Source organism: Schistocerca serialis, chromosome 8 (assembly GCF_023864345.2).
Source record: "Schistocerca serialis cubense isolate TAMUIC-IGC-003099 chromosome 8, iqSchSeri2.2, whole genome shotgun sequence".
Lineage (NCBI taxonomy): Eukaryota > Metazoa > Arthropoda > Insecta > Orthoptera > Acrididae > Schistocerca > Schistocerca serialis.
In genome coordinates this window covers 421,193,278-421,214,414 of record NC_064645.1, presented here as the reverse complement: position 1 = coordinate 421,214,414, position 21,137 = coordinate 421,193,278, and the positions used below count along the sequence as shown (strand labels likewise).

At 42.0% G+C, this 21,137-nt stretch overlaps 1 non-coding gene across 1 annotated transcript; it reads left to right on the top strand.

Annotated features, from left to right (window-relative positions):
* The first annotated feature begins 4,632 nt into the window (after window positions 1-4,632).
* On the top strand, window positions 4,633-4,707 carry Trnas-aga (transfer RNA serine (anticodon AGA)). The gene has a single exon. It is a non-coding gene; the product is annotated as a tRNA-Ser (tRNA).
* Window positions 4,708-21,137: the final 16,430 nt, after the last annotated feature.

Here is a 21,137-nt window from a genome sequence, read left to right as displayed (position 1 = left end):
AGACAATACGTCATCTTTCTTACCTGTTGTGCCTGTTAGACATTTATTTTCATTCTGGTATTCTGAATCAATTGATTTCGCAAATAATTATATCAACGCTGATCATTGGCACACTCAGTCAAACACATGAACAAACAGCGATTGGCACTCACCATTTCGGGTGTATTCGGCTCTGCTCGTGTAGCCCCGTCCCCTTTTCTCATCGCGAAAAGTTTTTATTTCTAGATGTGACGGGGAATCCACTGGAAGAAAAATCACGTAGAATGTTTTTTATTCCAGTCTTCGATCACAATATGAATTCTTTAGGTGAAGACCGGTTTCAGTCCATAATGACCATCCTCAGATCTTTTTTACACCATGTCCTAAAGTGATACGGCCATAATGGCATCGTTAAAACATATAAATATTATCAGCGTAGCGTTGTCATATAGATCTAACATAAGGTGTAAAATAGGCCGCATCGTCCACAAAGTCATTATTGCAACTCAAAGACTCGAATAAAAAACATTTGACAGTATTGGATCACCGTTTGTATACGCGACCACGTAGGCCTATACCACGCACGCATTCAAAACTAAACTTATGATTCGTTCAGAAATCGACTTAGAATGTATTCAAAAATGTTCATAATCAACAGGGATGCGTTTCAAAATCATATAAATAACAGATAGACCAAAGTGAGCTGGAAGCTTGGCGCTTTCTGAAACAAGGCTTTTTTCTTCAAAAATATGAATTTGGCGTCCTCTGAAATTGCCCCAGTTTGCCCTCTTCCACCTCTAGATCCGGACGTATCTAAAGCTTCTCCACATATTTAATAAACGATGGAAAGATAGCAAGGTATCAAAAGACTGGCTAAAAGCCGAAGTAATACCTCTTTAAAAAAAATGATGCAAGTAAATGTAATATCTACAGAGGGATGTGCCTCCTTGATTCAGCCTATAATAATAAGCAAAAATTTTGAATACAAGACTAAAAGATATTTGGGAATCTGATATCTGGAGAACAGTCAGGTTTAGGAAGGGACGATCAATTATCAACAATGTTTTCACATTACAAAAATTTATAGAAAAGTGATGAGAACACAGTAGAAAAACCCATTTTACTTTTCTAGATTCTGAAAAGGTATTTGATAATGCGAACAGAAAAATGGTATGGAATATAATGTCTGAACGAAGTAACTCATCTCATAAATAGTAGTAAGATGCTATACAAAAACACCTAAATTGTTGTGAATATGCGAATGTATTGATAGTCACGTACACAAGCTGTGGGGTATTAGGATTATGTACTTCCAAGACTCTCTTCAATATATATCGGGATGAAGCGATCACTAAGTGGAAAATGTTAAATTAAAAACGAGTATTTTTACATCGTCCAATCCTCAATGCACGGCAACGAATGAAGCTGACATTCTGATAGTAGCCTATAAGTTGCAGCAGATAGGCTTATAATAGAATTGTCTGTAAATTAAAACGGAAGTTACTGTATTTCAGGACATACAACAAACATGAAAAAAGTAGTCTTGAATAATAAAATCTTGGAGCAAGTTGGACAATTTAAAACTATAGAATCCGACATCATGCATGCGTATAACCATGAAGTATACTAAAAATTAAATACACTTACTTACATACTTGCAAACACGATAAAAGAGCTGCAATATAAAGCGAAGAAAGATACCCAGCTTTTACAAAGCCATACCAGCAACAACACCTATTTATGGAAGTGAAGTATGGGTGAGAACAACACAGCAAGGAAGTAGAATACAGGCTACAAAAATTAGTGTTCTAAAAAGAGTGGAAATGTCTGCAAGAGAAGATAGTAAACGTATAACCTACATAAACAAATAAAAGATCTTATTCGTCTTCTACAATTCCCCCACTTGACTGAATGTGGTCTGTCACAATTCACATCACTTTCTCAGTCGGTCAGGATCTCTTTACACGTTTTGTTTAAAGATTTTTGGATTTTTCCTTTCATAGGGCGAATTTTCAGTTCCTTTCGAATACCTTCACCTCCAACTGTATCTTTTCTTTTACATCCAGTGTGGCATGTTTCTTGTAGGTTCAAGTCCCACTGGAAACCACTAAATCAACTACTTAGAGTTCACAAAAAGAGTTTGTATGACATATCACGTTATTTCAGGATCCGACCTGATTGATTACGTTCTTAATATAAAAAAATACTGTCTTAATGCAAATATTTTTTGTTAACACCTGTATTCATACCAAAAAAATTTCATTTAAATCCTGCACTGTAGGATCCGTACCTAGGACCATAAATCAATTTCTTTATTCTCTGAAGTTTTGTGCACTGATTATAGATTGGATTTTGAAGGTGTATGTGGCTAAAACTAATTTTTTGGATCAGGGTAACAGTTTACCCGCAAGAAGTTTTGCAGACTAAAACATGAAGTGAAGAAGGAGAAGAAGAATAAAAAGGAAGACAAAATATAGTGTCCCACTCTATCAGTGCTACAGTTCAGTAATTTTGGTACATTACATAAACAATGCAGTAGATGGCATGGTTATCCGAAGTATTGGTAGAATTGGTAGGGAAAGAGACACAAATGAAGATGTAAGAGAGAAAATGGGCGTCGGCGACTTCTTTTTATTGTTTTTTGTGTTTGGTTGTTTGTTTTGCAGGGAAATACAACCGCAACGTCATGCAGTGTTAATCCATGGTTAATCCATGGTGTATTTTATATCCTCACAAAATATAAATGGCATTCGATGAGTAATAACAATTAGTCAGTTAAGTTACTTTGGCGTTTCCATGTAACCAGGGTGATTAGTCATGCTGTTGGTACAAGTACAGTTTACAGGTACAAAAAGATACAACATTTTTTGTGTTAATTTGTACTCAGTAGAACGTTCCTCATCATGATCAAAGGTAAGAGTTTATTACTCATAAGTGCATAAGTTCTTTATGAATAACAGAAACCTGTTTTATATAAGTTTGACAAAGAAAAGAAGCGATGTTTCATATATTTTTGTTTCATCGTTTTTTATTTTACCTTTTTGTTGAGGAAATTGCGTTTTCTAGAACTGTGTGATAAATCTTTATTGTTTTCCTTATGTTTACTACAAAATCACTGTGTTTCACATTACAAATCAACAACGATTAAACCTTGAATGAAACCTCGACAGTTCCAGTTTTGCTACAAATACTGTTTATTCGTATGTGGCAGAGAGGAGGATAATTATATACAGTAAAATTATCCATATATTACATGGCTCTCTGTATATCCCAACTGAGTTTCAAGACGTATCGCCATATCCAGTTTCTGGAGAAATCAGTAAGACACTGAATGTGTATGTAAAGAAAGCAATCGTTATGAGGTAACGCCCAGTAGATATGCAACACACCCGACATCCAGGTATTGCAGGTACGACATTCACTAACCAAAGCAGCTAGAAAAACTGTAGCAGTCTACGATTGCTTACGGTAGTCAGTAGCTTACAGTAGCTTTACAGCTCTAATAAAATGTGATCGTACATGTCTTCCACGAGAACGTGCGGGATTCCCATTGTCACAGAGTATCTCTCACCACTACTGCTAACTGCGTATTTGGGGCCACAGCAGCGAGTGCCGTGCGAGCAGCTGCACCTGCGGCGCGCCCTCAAAGGCAGCGCTCGGCAATGGCAGCCGTGGCGTCGCCTGTGCGCGGCGTCGTTTGTCCTCTGCGTGCGGCGGCGCCGGCGACGCCGCAAAGCGAGAGCGGCGCTCTCTACCGTGAAACGTGACGCCGCGTCCGCCGCGCCCAGCTGCGTTCCGCCAGGAGTGCATGCGCGAGCGCGCGCGTAATCGTCTCCGGCGTCCACATCCAGCGTCGCCGTAATTAATAGCCGCGCCGGCGCCGCCAGCAGCCATCAGTGTAATTGTGGCCGCCTGATGACCTGCTGCCGCTAGAGGCGCGCTGCCGACGTACCGGTGTCATCCGGCTCTGCACGGACTCTTCCAGAGAGTATAGCTACACTATTTTCTGTAACCAACGACTGAAGGCCTGTACTTCTTATTTTATAGGTGGTCTTAGAAAAGAGTTATAAAGATAGAATATTAGGTAAGGGAATAACTGCCAGTGGGTGATTGCTGACAGCACACGGACCAAAACTTTTAAAAGATGGCCACAGTAATGCGAGCATCTTTCATATTTGCGCACAAAAATGTCACGAATGCCACTTGACAACTGACAATCGATCTGTCACTAACCGAGTTGGTCTGCTGATGATATACATACATCTTTGTAACACGGATGAGCAGGTAATTCTCCTTAGGTAGGAGACGAGGTACTGGCAGAAGTAAAGCTGTGAGGACGGGACGTGAGTCGTGCTTGGGTAGCTCAGTTGGTAGAGCACTTGCCCGCGTTAGGCAAAGGTCCCGAGTACGAGTCTCGGTCCGGCATACAGTTTTGATCTGCCAGGAAGTTTAATATCAGCGCACACTCCGCTGTAGAGTGAAAATTTCATTCTAGAAACAACCCCCAGGCTGTGGCTAAGCCATGTCTCCGCAATATCCTTTCTTTCTGGAGTGCTAGTTCTGCAAGATTCGCAGGAGATCTTCTGTAAAGTTTGGAAGGTAGGAGACGAGGTACTGGCAGAAGTAAAGCTGTGAGGGCGGGGCGTGAGTCGTGCTTGGGTAGCTCAGTTGGTAGAGCACTTGCCTCAGAATGGCAAAGGTCCCGAGTTCGAGTCTCGGTCCGGCGCACAGTTTTAATCTACCAGGAAGTTTCAATTCTTAGACAGATGATAAAGCTTTGATTAGTGCTGGCCAATTAGACACCTTGGCGCGTTTTTCACCACTTTTTTTAAGTCTCTTTCTTGTCTGTTTGTCTGTTCAGTACAAATTTTGCAACCGACTTTAAACTAACACACTCTTAACTGGTGACTTGTAACTTTTAATATAGCTTAGAAACGGACGACGATGTCATGTTAACTCATTTTCTAGCTGGTATGGTCAGTGAGGCTTGGGAGAGGAACAGAGGAGTTTGGCAATGCCTTATACATCGTCTGTCCTGCAGGACCAGAATGTTGTGCAGGTAGTATCTCCATGTCTGGCAGGTGGTATTCAAGCAGAGTAATGTGTGGGGAAAGAGGAGATGGATATTGCCTTCTTATCGGTCTATGCATCTGGTACAAATTTTGCAATTGATTGTAAAGTAACTCTCTGAGGTGCTAAATACTTGGAAAACTAGATTTCCTTTCTGGTGTGTAGTGGAGGGTACTTTCTTCACCATTGTCATTTCCCAATAAGCTAGAGTCTTGAAATTTGTAACATAGTTGAGAACTTGACAACAATGAATTGCTTTCTCGGTCTTTTGTCTGCTTTGTAGCGCCGGATACTTTATGTACCTCTATCATTTCCACTCTACAAGTGTCCAGCCATGAATGGTTCGCAGGAAGAACGATTGTTGTAAGCTTCCGTGTAAGCCAGAATTCTCTAATTTTTACCTCCACTGTCTTTTCGCGTGATATACATGAAAGGAAGCTAAATTTCGGTTGAGTCAGCTGAAGAGAAACCGAAATAAAACTGAAATTTTCCACATGTCTCTGTTGTAATCTTGTCAAACTATTTGAAGTCAACTGTAAAATTTCACACTCTCAATACTCAAATGCAGAAAATAATTATTTAAATAAAAATGTATTTTTAATGAACTGCATTCTTAAATTAAGCTAACAAGTATAAAATAATTTCTCCTAGCCCGATAAAGATTTGTAACCCCATGTGGATAACCTTGAAATTTGCCGTTGTGAATTTTTATAGGTATAAAGGTACTCGTAAGAAATAAAACAAAAGAACGTGGGGCACAAGCAACTGATGCACGAACAACAGCTTATTATTACTTAAATTACTAACTTCCGCATGAATAGCGCACCTCTTTCCTATTATCTATTTCATGCTATACGCGTCTTTCGTCTTATTTCTTACGTGTATTTCCACAGCTATACAAAATTCAGTATCACAAGTTTTCAGGTCTATATGTTTGGGCTTAGAAATCTGTATGGGCCGGGAGAAAATATTTTATACTCTTTACTCGGATTTAAAAATTCATTTCTTATTCAGTAATTATTTCAGTTAGCTGCTTCGCGCTGTGTAAGAACAAAGCACTCTCTTCTCTGGCAGCGCACAGAGCAGACGTGATGTAAACACTTGTCGTGTGCATTTGATATGGGTGGTTCTGACCAACAACTTCCAGCAATCTGCTGAGACTGTAGAAAGTGGTCAGCTTTCGGTTTGCATTCATGTGGTTGTAAGTCTCGAGTATGTTGAGATTACGTAGAAACGTATTCCTTTTCGAGTAACGTTTTGGCTTGTAACTTACTGTGAAAAACATAACGCCACTGTACTCACTTGTGGTGCCATCAGAACGCCTCATAATCGGTCTCCGTTTCTTTCTTAACCATCCGTAGACTAAAGCGACTTACAGTATCTCTCACTCGAGAGAGCACGTTTCAGAAGTGTGTAACTTTATTTTTGAACGTGTAGGGTGGTTCCTTGATGGGCACTTGTTCACGAGAAAAGATGTGTTTCGCAGTAGCGAAGGTGAACAAGTGCTCATAGCTCTTAAGGTATGAATTTTAGAGCCTAAGTTTACTAGGTTGTATTTTCTTGTTTTTTTGTTTACATGGGTATTGATGTTGTGGATATCCGCAATTCATTAACATATTTGTAAAGTAAGAATCCCCTTCACTTGGAATGAGAATTTAATAACTGTCCGACAGGTTTCAGAGCATCACAGAACCAACCTAGGGTGTTACCATTAATTAAAACCTATAATATTTGCTTGACGGTCGGATCTTTCTCTGTGGACATTGCTCACGGCCTCCCAAGTGTAAGAGAGCCACTAACAGCTAGCGGAACACGTGACCACGGCCAGAAATAAATTGTCCCTAACCTAAAATGTTAGCTACTCCATTGCCAGAGATATCAGAAAGATTTTCGCTTACAAATTTCGACTTCGTCGTTTCCAGACCAGGAAGCCTCACCTCAAACTGATGCATTTACCCTTCTCCACTACACATGAAAGTTTGTAACATCATTACAGAATCACCCTGTATTTGTATGATAGTATTCCAAGGTGATATCAGACTTTTCAATTTGCTATATGACTATACTCGTATCTATGTTTTTCACGGAACATTTTACTACAGTTATTACGCGTTTGGGTTTCGTGAATATTTTGTCTTGGACCTTTCCCTTTGTTCAAAGTGTCCACCACGTTTGCCACACCTCAACAAGAGAATACTTAACATGCGCTCAATACAATGTGCTCCACTCATCTGAATTACAATTTGCTTAGGGTCTACGATAAGTACATCAGCAGCATTTGCAGTTATCTTCCGTAAGAGCTTTTCAGCACTTCAATACGGTGACATTAATGCAGCACTTCCAGACACGTGGTGCCAGAGACTCTGTCATCGAAACTTTTTTCCACCACGCAAACACTCAGTTTTCCGGTTGTTGGACGGTTTGCACTACAAATCACCAGCACATTCGTCCTGCACAAATTGAACGTATAAGGCACAATTTATAACACTTAGAGACAGTATAGTATGATGTTTGTAGTCAGTGTTCTGATTCACAATGTTCTGATCAGCTATGTCATATCTTTATGACCTCTACCCTTTTCGTTGCACTACGTGAAGTTTTGACATCTACAGAACATCATATGTGTAGCTGGACTGCGTTTGTAATGGCTCATGATCGGTGCATTGTGGTGTATTACAGGGCAGAAACCAGATCCATAATCTTATATCAATACTCACGTTCAGTTTAAAAATATGGCTTGCTTTCAGCTTCATGCTTCAAGATTTTTGCAGATCGCATCTGGGCGACGTCGGCCACGATATTTTGGCTGACAACCAAGCAACGATCTTCAGGTGAGTTTTATATTGGAGATTGCTGATGGACGAAGCTAAGTTGTTATCAAAAAATTGGCATGGAGGCACGTGCACATAGGTTACCAAGTGCATCGCATAACTCTATCAAGTTAAATGCTGTCTGTCGCATATTGCTTCATTTGAGTTACATACACACACGCACGCAAACACACACACACACACACACACACACACACACACACACACACGCCTGCATAGAATGACACACAAACACACTTTTCAGCGTTAAATACATTCTAGAAAACGCTTGAATTACGTTGATAGCAATCAAGTCCATCGTAGAAGCTGAGATTTCAGTAATAAACTGTAGTCGTCCCCTCACAGTACATTCTGAGCCTGCATTCGTCATCGATTTACAAACTGCTGGCGAAGTTCGAGAATTCATGTAATAGTTCCCCATAAAGCAGGTTCTAGAAAACAAAGTTAGTTAAAGTTTCATGATAGTACGTAGGGGCCGAACAGAGACACCTCTCTGTGAAGTAAGGATAGCTGTTGGCAATCAGTGACGTGTCTTCGACGCTAGTAAAAAATTATTAGAGGTCAACCAATTATCCACAATGCTTACAAGTCGCCGTTCTTAGGCACCAGCCTCGGCTGTTGCTCATTCAATTGCATACTATAATCTATCTGACATCCGTCAAGTCATTTCAGTAATTGCACGCCAAGGAGACGATGTCAGCGACCTGAAGCTCCGGCGGGTTTCCGGCGAGCAGTACGGCCGTTACCCAGCACCACGTGATTTCGCGCTGGCTGTTGGAGTGTTCAAATTTGTTCAAATGGCTCTGAGCACTATGGGACTCAACTGCTGAGGTCATTAGTCCCCTAGAACTTAGAACTACTTAAACCTAACTAACCTAAGGACATCACACACATCCATGCCCGTGGCAGGATTCGAACCTGCGACCGTAGCGGTCTCGCGGTTCCAGACTGCAGCGCCAGAACCGCGCGGCCACTTCGGCCGGCTGTTGGAGTGTTCTCGGCCCCATTTCGAATTCTACGATGGCACTTCATGACCCATCCGCGATGTACCTGTTCTTGGTCGGGACAATCTACGAGGGTTGAATGAAAAGTAATGCCTCCACTTTCGTTAACTGGGTTTGGATGGGGATATTTTAATAAATAAAACGCAGAAATAATCCTTAGAATGTGTTCTTTAATTACCAATATTCACTTTTCCACATAGTCATCAGACAGCTGGATACATTTCTGCCAACGATGAACAAATTTTCTGAAGCCATCATGGAAGAAGTCGTCACTCTGTTTCCACAACCACAGTCTCACAGCTCTCTCAACGTCTTCATCAGAAGCACAATGATGTCCCCGCACATCGTCTTTCACTATCGGGAACAGATGGAAGTGACGCGAGAGGAGTTTCCGGTAAATTTCAAGTCTGCGCACTTTCATTTCACGAGTCAGCATCCGTGGTACCCGTCGTGCACAGATCTTCCGATAGCCAAGTAAAGCAATAATGTGACCCACACGGTCTTGTGAAATGCCGAGTGTGCTTGCAATCTCTCTCTGAGTGATAACACGATCGTCCTCAATAAATCTGTCAATATTTTGCTTGTGAAACTCGGTGGTTGTTGTCCCAGGACGTCCAACTCTTTGTTTGTCACGCAGGTCAGATGTTGCCGTCTCAACATCTTTGAACTTCAATAAACTGCTTTCATTCTCTGATAAATCTCCTTTGGGGTGACACCTTCTACTGTCATGAATTCAATGACTGCACGTTGCTTAAATCGCATTGACCGAATGTCTGCGCAGGGTTCGATATTTTAGATTGTAACAACACAATCGTTCAATGCTAAGGCTTCCCGCCAACTGAAGCTGTAGAGAAGAAGCTACGGAACAAGCCATTGCCAGCTGCACACCATTGCTGCCAACTGTTGAAGAGTTACGAAGATAGAGGCATTTCTTTTCAGTTAACCCTCGTAGTTTGATCAGTACCCACTCTTATATCAGATACGGGATAAAAATAAAGCAGTATTGTTACTGGTTATAGGCACGACATGTTGTATTCCCTTTAGAAAGTGTCTTCGTGATTTTATAATGCCATGAAAATTTAATAACGTTGCACTCAATTACCTATGAATAGCGTGGTGGAATTTCGACATCCTCAACCCCTGTATCATCTAATCAGTCTGCTGGATTGCACATTAAAACACAACTTCCAGTAGTGAGAATAAACGCATAATACCATTGTTACACTATACATCCCTACCCAATTAAATGGAATACATCTGGGAAATGAACAGAGATCCAAGTTCACAAAGTATTATTATCTTAAAAGGTTCTTAACAACGTAGCTTTTAACACTTTCTCATCTAGTATGCTTAACGAGGTTTCTATTTTCTCTAGAACACTATTTAAGACATTCCTGGCATTTCGCGCATATTGTTCTATTTCTGTTGTTAACTTCCATACTGTTTTACTAACAATGAGTAATCCATTTTTTCTATGCTTGTTGTGTGTCAACCTACTTTTGCCTTTGTATCTTCTACTAAGTCATATACATTTCCAACTGTGCTCTTCAAAGCTCTGACATCGTCATCATCCGCTGTTACAAACACAGTTACCAATACTTTCCGTTCCGCGTCAAACCAGCCTTATATTTTTAAGTATTAATATTTGTGGTACTCTTTCTGTTAACTGTTGCAACTGAGTCTTCAGTTTCACATGCGAGAATATTAATTACTGATACTCATTCCGCATCCCTCCCGGTAATCCTTTCTTCGATGCTTGTCTTTGTAGCACTGCAAACCTATCGTGTAGCCTTCCCTCGTCATTCAATATGTCTCGAATATTGAATGTAAATGCGACTCTCCATCTCTCAGTCGTTGGTAGGAAATCCAATGGCCTAGCAAATAAAACGGCAGTCTGCAGAGGATGATACCGTATCACATCTCCTCTGCAATAGTACTACTATGTTCAGAAAAAGTTTTCCAGATCACATCTTGGCACGACACTTGAAAGAAAGGGAAGTACTGTCATTCCCCTTCCTCCCTTATACCAAGTAAGTAAGCTCAGAACACGATAAGCAAAGAAAATTAAGACTAACCCAAGAAACTAACAGGTACCACATGCGCATTTCATATGAAGTTTACGTTAATCGCTAGACCTAAGTGCATAAGTTATGTTTATCTGATGTTCCTTCCCCTTGGCAATTATTTTTCCGCAGTGGTTGAAGGAATCTGTGGCAGTATATCAGCCTCACCTCCAAACGGCTTAACTCTGCGTGCATGAACTATATATGCTCTAGTTGGTTACTATACTTTCACACTGACTGGCGAAGTCATTTCGATAACTTGGTAAGGTCCAGAACGTATCTTTAAAAACATTTACATTTAGTCCTTTGGAGCATAGGAATTAGCTTTTAATACCCACTGTCCTATTCTATATTGTAGCAGCTTACTCATCCATTGTTCAATACATTTATGCTTTTCCAAATGCTTTGTGCTGACCCACTTCACTCTACAGCAAATTTCTCTCAATTTCTTCAGAAAATTTTTCACTCGTTCACCCTGTGGATCAACTACATGAACTAAATGAAAAGGTGACGTCATTTTTCGCCCACATATTACCTTGTATGGCTAGAGGCCGTTTCCAGTATGAACTGTTGACTTATGCGCACTGGTGACAAAACGTAATATACATCCTAATCTGAATGTTGTGCGTTTACATAATGTCTTATCATTTTGGATAAAGTGGGGTGAAGTCGTTCTGTCTGCCCATTTGTTTGAGGATAGAATGGGCTAATACGTCATTAACTGAAAATTAATACGTTACAAAGATGTTTCACTATTTTCGATCAAAGTTAGTTTCCTGGTCTCTAGAACTGGTAACCAGTAGTTTACCATTGCCTGTGCTATTGTAGTCGCCTCCTCAATAGGGACGGTTACCATAACTAAATGCAGCAGAAAATAATCTAACATCATGAGAACATATGTTTTAGCTGCTTGTTGTCTATTAAAAGGTCCCAAGACAATCAATCCTAGCATTAAAAATGGTTTTTCGGTTTCGGGTTGTCTCTATAACTGAGTTTTCCTATGCTTCCAATCTGCTCTTTGTGCGCAGGGAATGCAGTTTCTTACATACTGTTCTAAATCACTGCGACGCAATTTCCGCCATAATCTTTTATCTATACATCTATTAGTTATTCTTGTCCCTCTGTGAGCTGATAATGTATGATCATGCGCTTGATGTAATACTCCCACTCTCAGCACAGCAGAAACTACAAAGCAAGGCCTGCACTTTGTAAATCAGCATAGTAAGCCTTTTTTAATTTCAAAATGAGGTTGCATTCGAAACAACTGACACAACTGTAAGCTGACTGCGGCTTTCTCCAATCTGAATGGCTTACACTACTACGTGTAAAGCTACTGTCTTGCTGTTTAGGGTATCAGCAACCATATGTTTAACTTCTGCTTTACGAAATTTATAGTCAAACTCACTTAATTTTAATAACCATCTCATTAATCGACGTCTTGAATCTTTCAGCCCTAAAAAAAATTTTGAACTCGTGTGGTCTGTAATCATTTTGAATTACCGACAGTACAAATAGCAACGAAAATAAGAGGTTCCAAAAATAACCGCTAACAAATCTTTTTCAATTGTCGAATGGTCAGTTACAGCCTTATTTTATTGTCTGGAGGCATATGCCACCGGATGTTCTTTATCGTCAAGACTCTGACAGAATACATCCAAAAGCATTGTGGGAGCCATAACTCAACAATAGTTTCTATTTAAAGTCAGGGCATAATAACACGGGATCTGATATTAATATCTCCTTGAGTTTCTCGAATGCTTCTTGACACAGTAATGTCCACTGATGACTACCACCCCTTTCTTGTGACTTAGTTAACGGCGTGCAATTTCAGCGGATCCCTTCATAAATTACGATAATAGTTGTATAATCCAATAAACAATTGAACTTATTTAGTAATTTTTGGTGTCGGAAAATCACATACGGGGGAAGTGCGTGATGTGCCAATTATTCACGGATAGTATATCACTATGTTTTACTGGTGAAAATATTCCGGCCCATAACATAGTCTGGTGACCTCAGAAACCTTTTCATGAACCTATAACCTTTGCCATGTGTCCACTATGTCATTAAAACTCCATTTGCGCCTCGTACCAGATATTACGTGCATAAGTGTGGGAACTTTGAACCTCTAGATCTCGGTAATGGATACTGATACAGAGAATTGTTTCAAAATTCGCCGATAGTATCCTATGCACAACATATCGAAATACTTCGACCATCTGCTATTAACAAAAATAGCAGGAACGACCATCCGCATCATACGTACTTTTCGGACCGAAAACTCATTGTTTTTCGGGAACCTATTATGAAGAAATGGTGGTTTCATAAACCGCCGATGATCCATCCTAGTCCTCGTCTAATGCAAAAGAACCAACTGATTTGCTTAATTTTTCTGGCCTAAAGGAAGTGTGTAATATTTGAATTTTGATCCTGTACTGCAGTATACCCGTTCTTGCGATTGGTATGCAAATCATCGCCATGCGAAGGACTATCCAAAACACTTGACCCCTTACCTCCGTGATCAACAGAACCCGAAAAATGACCTCTGAGAAACAGAATTTTCGCTTGCAGCTTTTTGTAACATTCTTGTACCGTGCATTATTGTGACGCGCCGATGTATTCGACTTACATTATCAAGATCATAGAATGCAGAGTTATCAACAGTATGTAAGAATGTCGACATTGTAATTAAGAGCGACCTGTTTTTTCCTTGGTTCAAGCAGAGGTCCAGATTACGTGGCAGCAGACAGTATTTAGCCCTGGGTCTGCCTGGAGCTTCTGAGAGCAGTCGACTCTGCTACAGGCGAATCCCATTAGCCCCCGAGCAACCGGAGCCGGGGCAGTGTATCTCGCTTAGCCTCGACCACCCGCCCACGCGCCTCTGCAGGTGCAGTCTCATGGAGAGGAACACTCTTTCCGTGCCAGTTCTCCAACCGGAGGTCTGCGAGACTGCAGTCGAGACGGCTAAGAATGTAACGTTCGAGTTCATTATGCCTGGCCTGCAATAGTATGTTTGAGCTACCCCTTCCTCTGTAGATCCGCCTCGGAGTGTGCCCTGCACAAACGCCATTAGTTGGGCAATAACGCTTTCCATGACGCATATTTGTGCGCGCGTGCTACGAGAAACACTTGTCAGGATCAAAGATTTGTAATTTCTGTGCCTTTAGAAAGGGTAAGGACACCAGAGAGGTAGTTCAAACGCTGAGTTTGATAGTGAAAGTGAGACTGAAGAAAAATAAAGACACCTTCATAGGATTTGTCAACCTGGAAAAAGCGTTCGACAGTGTCAAATGGTGCAAGATGGTCGAAATCCCGAGAAAAATCTGGGTAGGTTATAGAAAAACGCGGGTAATATACACTGAAGCGGCAACGGCACCGATATAGGCAGGCGTATTCGAATACAGAGATATACAAACAGCCAGAATACGGCAACGCCTGTAGAAGACAAGTGTCTGGAGCAGTTGTCGGAGTGGTTGCTGCTGGCACAGCGGCGGGCCATCAAGTGGGTTTGAACGAGCGATGGGACACAGCATCGCCGAGGTAGCGATCAATTTGGCATTTTCCCGTGCGACCATTTCACGAGTGCACAGTGAGTATCAGGAAATCAGTAAAATATCAAACTTCCTGGCAGATTAAAATTGTGTGCTGGACCGAGACTCGACATCGGGACCTTTGCCTTTCGTGGGCAAGTGCTCCACCATCTGACCTATCTAATCAAGACTCACACCCCGTCCTCACAGTTTCACTTCTGCCAGTACCTCGTCTCCTACCTTCCAAACTTTACAGAAGCTCTCCTTCGAATCTTGCAGAGCTAGCACTCCTGAAAGAAAGGATATTGCGGAGACATGGCTTAGCCAGAGCCTGGGGGATGTTTGCAGAATGAGATTTTCGCTCTGCAGCGGAGTGTGCGCTGATATGAAACTTCCTGGCAGATTAAAACTGTGTTCCGGACCGTGACTCGAACTCGGTGTCTTTGCCTTTCGTGGGCACGTGCTCCACCATCTGAGATATCCAAGCACGACTCACGCCCCGTCCTCAGTGCACAAACCGTTACAGAGTGAAAATCTCATTCAGTGAAATATCAAATTTCCGACGTCGCTACTGCCGGAAAAATATCGTGCAAGAACGGGACCAACGACGACTGACAGAAGTGCAACCCTTCTGCAAATTGCTGCAGATTTCAATGCTGGGCCATCTACAGCGTCAGCGTGCGTACCACTCAATGAAACATCATCGATATGGACTTTCGGGGCTGAAGGCCCACTCGTGTACCCATGATGACTACGACACAAAGCTTTACGCCTCGCCTGGGCGGTTATTGGACTTTTGATGACTGGAAACATGTTACCTGATCGGACGAGTCTCGTTTCAAATTGTATCGAACGGATGGACGTGTACGGGTATAGAGAGACCCTCATAAATCCGTGGACCCTGCATGTCAACACTTGAGTCTCTGTAATAGTGTGGGCCGTGGACATTTGGAGTGGTATGGAGCCGCTCATACGTTTAGATACGACTCTGACACGTGAGACGTACGTAAGCACGGTGTCTTATCACCTTAATCCATTCTTGTCCATTGTGTATTCCGACGGACTTGGGCAATTCCAACAGCACAATGCGACACCCGTTACGTCCAGAATTACTACAGAGTGGCTTAGGAACCTTCTGGGCTTAAACACTTCCGCTGGCCATTAAACTCCCAAGACACGAATATTATTGAGCATATCCGGGATTACTTGCAATGTGCTGTTCACCCCACGTACCGCTACGGATTTATGGACAGCCTTGCAGGATTCATGTTGTCGATGTACTGAAGTACTGCTTCAGACATTAGTTCAGTTCATGCCACGTCGTGTTTCGGCACTTCTGCGTGCTCGCGTGCTCGAGGGGGGGGGGGGGGGGGGGCACCCTATACGACATAAGGCTGGTGCACCAGTTTCTTTGGCTTTTTAGTGTATAATATGTATAAGAACCAAGAGGGAATAGTAAGCGCGGAAGACCAAGAACGTAGTGCACAGATTAAAAAGGGTATAATACAGGGATGCAGTCTTTCGCCTCTGTTCTTCAATCAACGTGTTGAAGAAGTAACGACGGAAGTAAAAGTTTCAAGATTGAGCATAAAGTAAAAGGTAAAAAGTAATCAGCGTAAAAATTGCTAACATCAGTTAAGGTGAGGAAGAGTTCAAAAATGGTTCAAATGGCTCTGAGCACTATGTGACTTAACATCTATGGTCATCAGTGCCCTAGAACTTAGAACTACTTAAACCTAACTAACTTAAGGACAGCACACAACACCCAGCCATCACGAGGCAGAGAAAATCCCTGACCCCGCCGGGAATCGAACCCGGGAACCCGGGCGTGGGAAGCGAGAACGCTACCGCACGACCACGAGATGCGGGCGAGGAAGGGTTACAGGATGTGTTGATTGGAATGAAGAGCCTAATGAGTACAGAATGTTGATTGAGAGTAAATCGGAGAAAGACGAATGTAATGAGAAGTAGCTGAAAGGAGCGCGATATTAACTTCATAATCGGTGATCACGATGTAGATCAAGGTAAGGCGTTCTACTACCTAGGCAGAAAAATAAGCCATGATGGACTAGGCAAGGAGGACATAAAAAGGAGACTAACAACTGGCAAAAATGGCATTCCATGTCAAGACAGGTCTAGTGGTGTCAAAAATACGTGTTGGGGAAGAACTTTTCTGAGGATGTAAGCTCGGAGCACAGCACTGTGCGGCAATGAGACATGGATTGCGGGAGAACCAGATCAGAAGAGTATCGAAGCCTTTGAAGTGTGGTGCTACAGAAATTGTTGAAAATTAGATGGCCATGAAAGGTGAGCAATTAGTAGGTTCTCCGCAGAATCTGCGAGGAAAGTAATATATGGTAAAACACAGACAAGAAGAAGGGGCTGGATGACCTGTTAAGACATCAAGAAATAACTTCCGTGGCACTAGTGGGAGCTGTAGAGAGCAAAAACTGTAAGCGAAGACAGAGATTGGGATACGTACAGCAAATAAATGAGGACTTAGATATCAACTGGTACTGGCTGAAATGGCTCTGAGCGCTATGGGACTTAACACCTGAGGTCATCAGTCCCCTAGAACTTAGAACTACTTAAACCTAACTAACCTAAGGACATCACAAAGGCGACAAAGATGCCATTACCAAAAACTCACTGAGTTTGAACGAAGTCATGTAGTACGGCTACGAAAACCTGAATCTTCCTTCTGTGACTGTACATCAAGACTTGCCAGGAATGTAGCCACTGTACATGATTGCTGGCAGCAATTGGTGGTCACGACGATATGCCGTTGCAAGAAGACACTGGACAGCTACGTGGCACTGCCGACATTGAAGACCGTATTGTTCGGCGAATGACTCCAACGCTTCATATTGCAACCGAAGCTGCAATGTGAGCAGCAGTTGGCATCACAGTGACGCAACGAACTGTTACAAACTGGTTACTTCAAAAGCGGCTCCGACCCAGAAGCTCTGTCGCGTGCATTCCACTTTCCCCCAACTATCGCCGTTTGCGACTCCAGTGACGTCAAGCGGGAACTCAGTGGAGGGCAGGGTGGAGGTATCTTGAGTTTTTTGATGAAAGCTGGTTCTGCCTTGGTGCCAGTGATGGCCAAATTTTCGTTAGAAGCATGAGCAGTTGAGGGCCTGCAACGAACCTCACTGTGTGCTTGATACACTTGATTTACACCTGGAGCTACTGTCTGCAGTGCGATTTCGTATAACAGCAGGAGCACTTTCGTCGTTACCCCACGCACGCCGATAGCAAATCTGCTGATAAAACTTGTTACGCTGTCATTAATGAACAGCGTTCCAAGAGGTGTTTTCCAACAGGATAACGATCGGCCATAAACCGCTGTTAAAACCCAACATGTCCTTACAGACTGTGGGCAAGTTGCCCTGGCCTGCTCGGTCACCATATCTGTCTCCAGTCGAGCACATATTGGGACATCGTCGAGCAACAACTCCAACGTCACCCACAAACGGCACTAACCCTCCCTGTATTGGCCGAAGAAGTTGATCAAGTATCGATCTCTGTCCACAAACTGACATCCGGCACCTTCACAAATAAATGTATATATTACAAAGAAATGAACACCCTTAGGTGTTTACAGGCGTTGACATACGTCAACTGGGACAGATGAAAATGTGTGCTCCGACCGGGACTCGAACCCGGGAGTAATGAGTATAATGGGCGGGGGCACTACGAATGTAGTGCGGGACAATACGTTGATAATGTGGGTTTCGCGGGAGGCGTGCCAGAGATAAAGCCCTGCAGTCGCGCTATCCTCTGTGTCCTCGGTGGCTCCGATGGATAGAGCGTCTGCCATGTAAGCAGGAGATCCCGGGTTCGAGTCACGGTCGGGACACACATTTTCATCTGTAACGAGCTGTATGGTCGCCGATGGTATCTGTTCTTTCGGACATGTCGGAAAGAACAGATACCATCTTAGTATAAATGTATATATGTTTGTATGCTTGCATTCGACAGTCTGGAGGTTTTACCTGTTATTAATGTACCAGTATTTCACATTTGCAATGGATTATCTCGCGCTCACATTAACCAGTGACGTTGCAGTGTGAATCACTGAAATATGTTAATTAGACACACGTATTTCTGAAATATAATTACTCTACATTAATTACTTTTTTTCCGCATTGTGTACCAAGTATGAATTTCAGTCACTCAAGTAAGTATCTGTCCTACTGGAGACTAATATTAAATGTGCGTATGGTATTTTTTGGCCGGGAGTTCGCTTACGGGGAATTTTGGCTACCTGGCGCAAGTTTCTTTCTTTCTTTCTTTTTTTTCTTTATGTGACGTCAAATCAGCGACTCACGGATCGACGGTGGTGAAATTACGATGAAGACAACATACACACACGTATCCAATCCCGAGGAAAGAAAATCATCGAGCCGGATGGACATCGAGCCCGGGGCCCCATGATCGAGAGCCACCAATGCTAATCACAAGCCGGCCGAAGTGGCCGTGCGGTTCTAGGCGCTGCAGTCTGGAACCGCGAGACCGCTACGGTCGCAGGTTCTAATACTGCCTCTGGCATGGATGTGTGTGATGTCCTTAGGTTAGTTAGGTTTAACTAGTTCTAAGTTCTAGGGGACTAATGACCTCAGAAGTTGAGTCCCATAGTGCTCAGAGCCATTTGAGAGCTAATCACAAGGCCACGAGCTGCTGATAGTGAAGACGGAGTCATCGAGCCTGGAGACAAAAACATCGTGACAATTTTTGTTGTCACACAAGAGCAGGGATTCTCAGGTTATTCGGTAGTGTAGGCCACAAATGGCGAAACCATTTCCCCCCATCAAAAATTGGGTCTATAAGACAAAATATATTTGCATATACAATCAGTAGATGCATGAAATCTAAATTTAGAATTATAATTAGAGTTTTGTCTTGGTTAACTCTGGTTACCAAACATTTTTTTTAATCCGTTTAATTTTGAGATAGGCCCTGTGGCTTCGAAACTTGAATTATCTTACTCAGATTGCTTTTATTATTAAATGTGATATTTGATATAAAGACGTAATATTTCCGGGTGTAAAACAAGGGTCGTAGCCTCTTACGAACTCCCAGGTTGTAATTAATCAGTGGAAGGCATGCTTCCTTAGTATGTTGTAGAAAGATGATTACGTTCGTTAGAGGTCATTAGACTCAATTTTATACCTACTCATGAGAACTGGACCTGAAATGCTGGCACATTCGGTCAATGTACGAGGGCAATTACTTAAAGAAGAGTGTTTGTACATAAATGTTGGTACGTCAGTTTTGCGCTTGGGCTTTCTCCTTATTCGCTGCCAAAGCTGGTGCTTCAGAATTTACGTATTTCCTCGAAGAAGAATTTTTTTTTTGGATGCGTACGCAGTTCTCCCTAGAAGTATGTTGCAGTGCTCTAAACTGATCGTTCTTAGATGGAGAGAGGGGTTGGAGGGGAGTAGAAAGAGTGTGGTCTGTGACGTACTCATTGTCAGTACAACGAAAAACCACCCTAGTTGCCAAGTTCATTTCTTTTTAGAATGAGATTTTCACTCTGCAGCGGAGTGTGCGCTGATATGCAACTTCCTGGCAGATTAAAACTGTGTGCCGAATCGAGACTTGAACTCGGGACCATTGCCTTCCGCGGGCAAGTGCTCTAACAGTGCTCTACCGAGTTCGAGTCTCGGTAATGCACACTGTTTTAATCTGCCATGAACTTTAATTTCTTTTTATTCACTTACGTTTACGATTTCTCTGTTGAATATGGTACTTCCAATTTCTTTTATTATAAAAATAACGATCAGTCGTTTCCAGTCCAATTGCAGTCATTTCCTTTTATTACTTTTGATGATATATTACTTATGTTCTTGACATGTTGCCCACTTGATCACCCTACCCCCTTTTTGTGCTGCTTCATCTTCACGCTCCATCCCCCTCCCCCCTCCCCATTTCCCAGCCCTCCGTCCTTCCTCCCACACTACCTCATCTCCTTCCTCCCCCTACAACCAAATTGGGACGCTACACCCTTGACTGTGTTTATGATATGTCTTCCATGAGGATTGCAAATACATTTTTGGTGCTTTGTGAACGACAGTTTTGTGGTTTAATGTCTGTTTTTACCCGTGACACGTTATAAAAAGTTTTTTCATCTTCACATATTTTGTAAAGTTTGTTATCATGAAGTTTTTATTCTTTTAAAAGACTGGAAATAATGGAGATTTTCTAATCTCCTATTCTTATGGTTCCTTTTAATGCTAGTGTTTTCGTTCACATTTCATGGTTTGTACGTGCCGACATGGCGTAAAACTGTGTAACTCGGGCCTTTTGTGGTGATGCTATGTTTTACCGTTCAGTGATTTTAAGTATTTGACTGCTTTTGGTAAAGATTTCAGAAGCATTAATTTTATTGTTGACTTGTTCGGTTATCGTATTAATCGTTGTATTTTTGATGGTTGCAAAACATTTTGATAAATACAAAATGTTTCCTATATACTGATAGGGCGGATCCTTCCCGAGCTTTCCTTGCGGCAGCTAAAGCAGTGGACTGCCAGTTATCTGTATGCGCTATAACGGTTCCTTTGCACATTATTGACATGGTTGTTACATTTTTCGGAGAAATCTTTTTTGACTGTCTTGCGTAAGCTTTGAAATGACATGTTCTGTATTTTTGGAGTG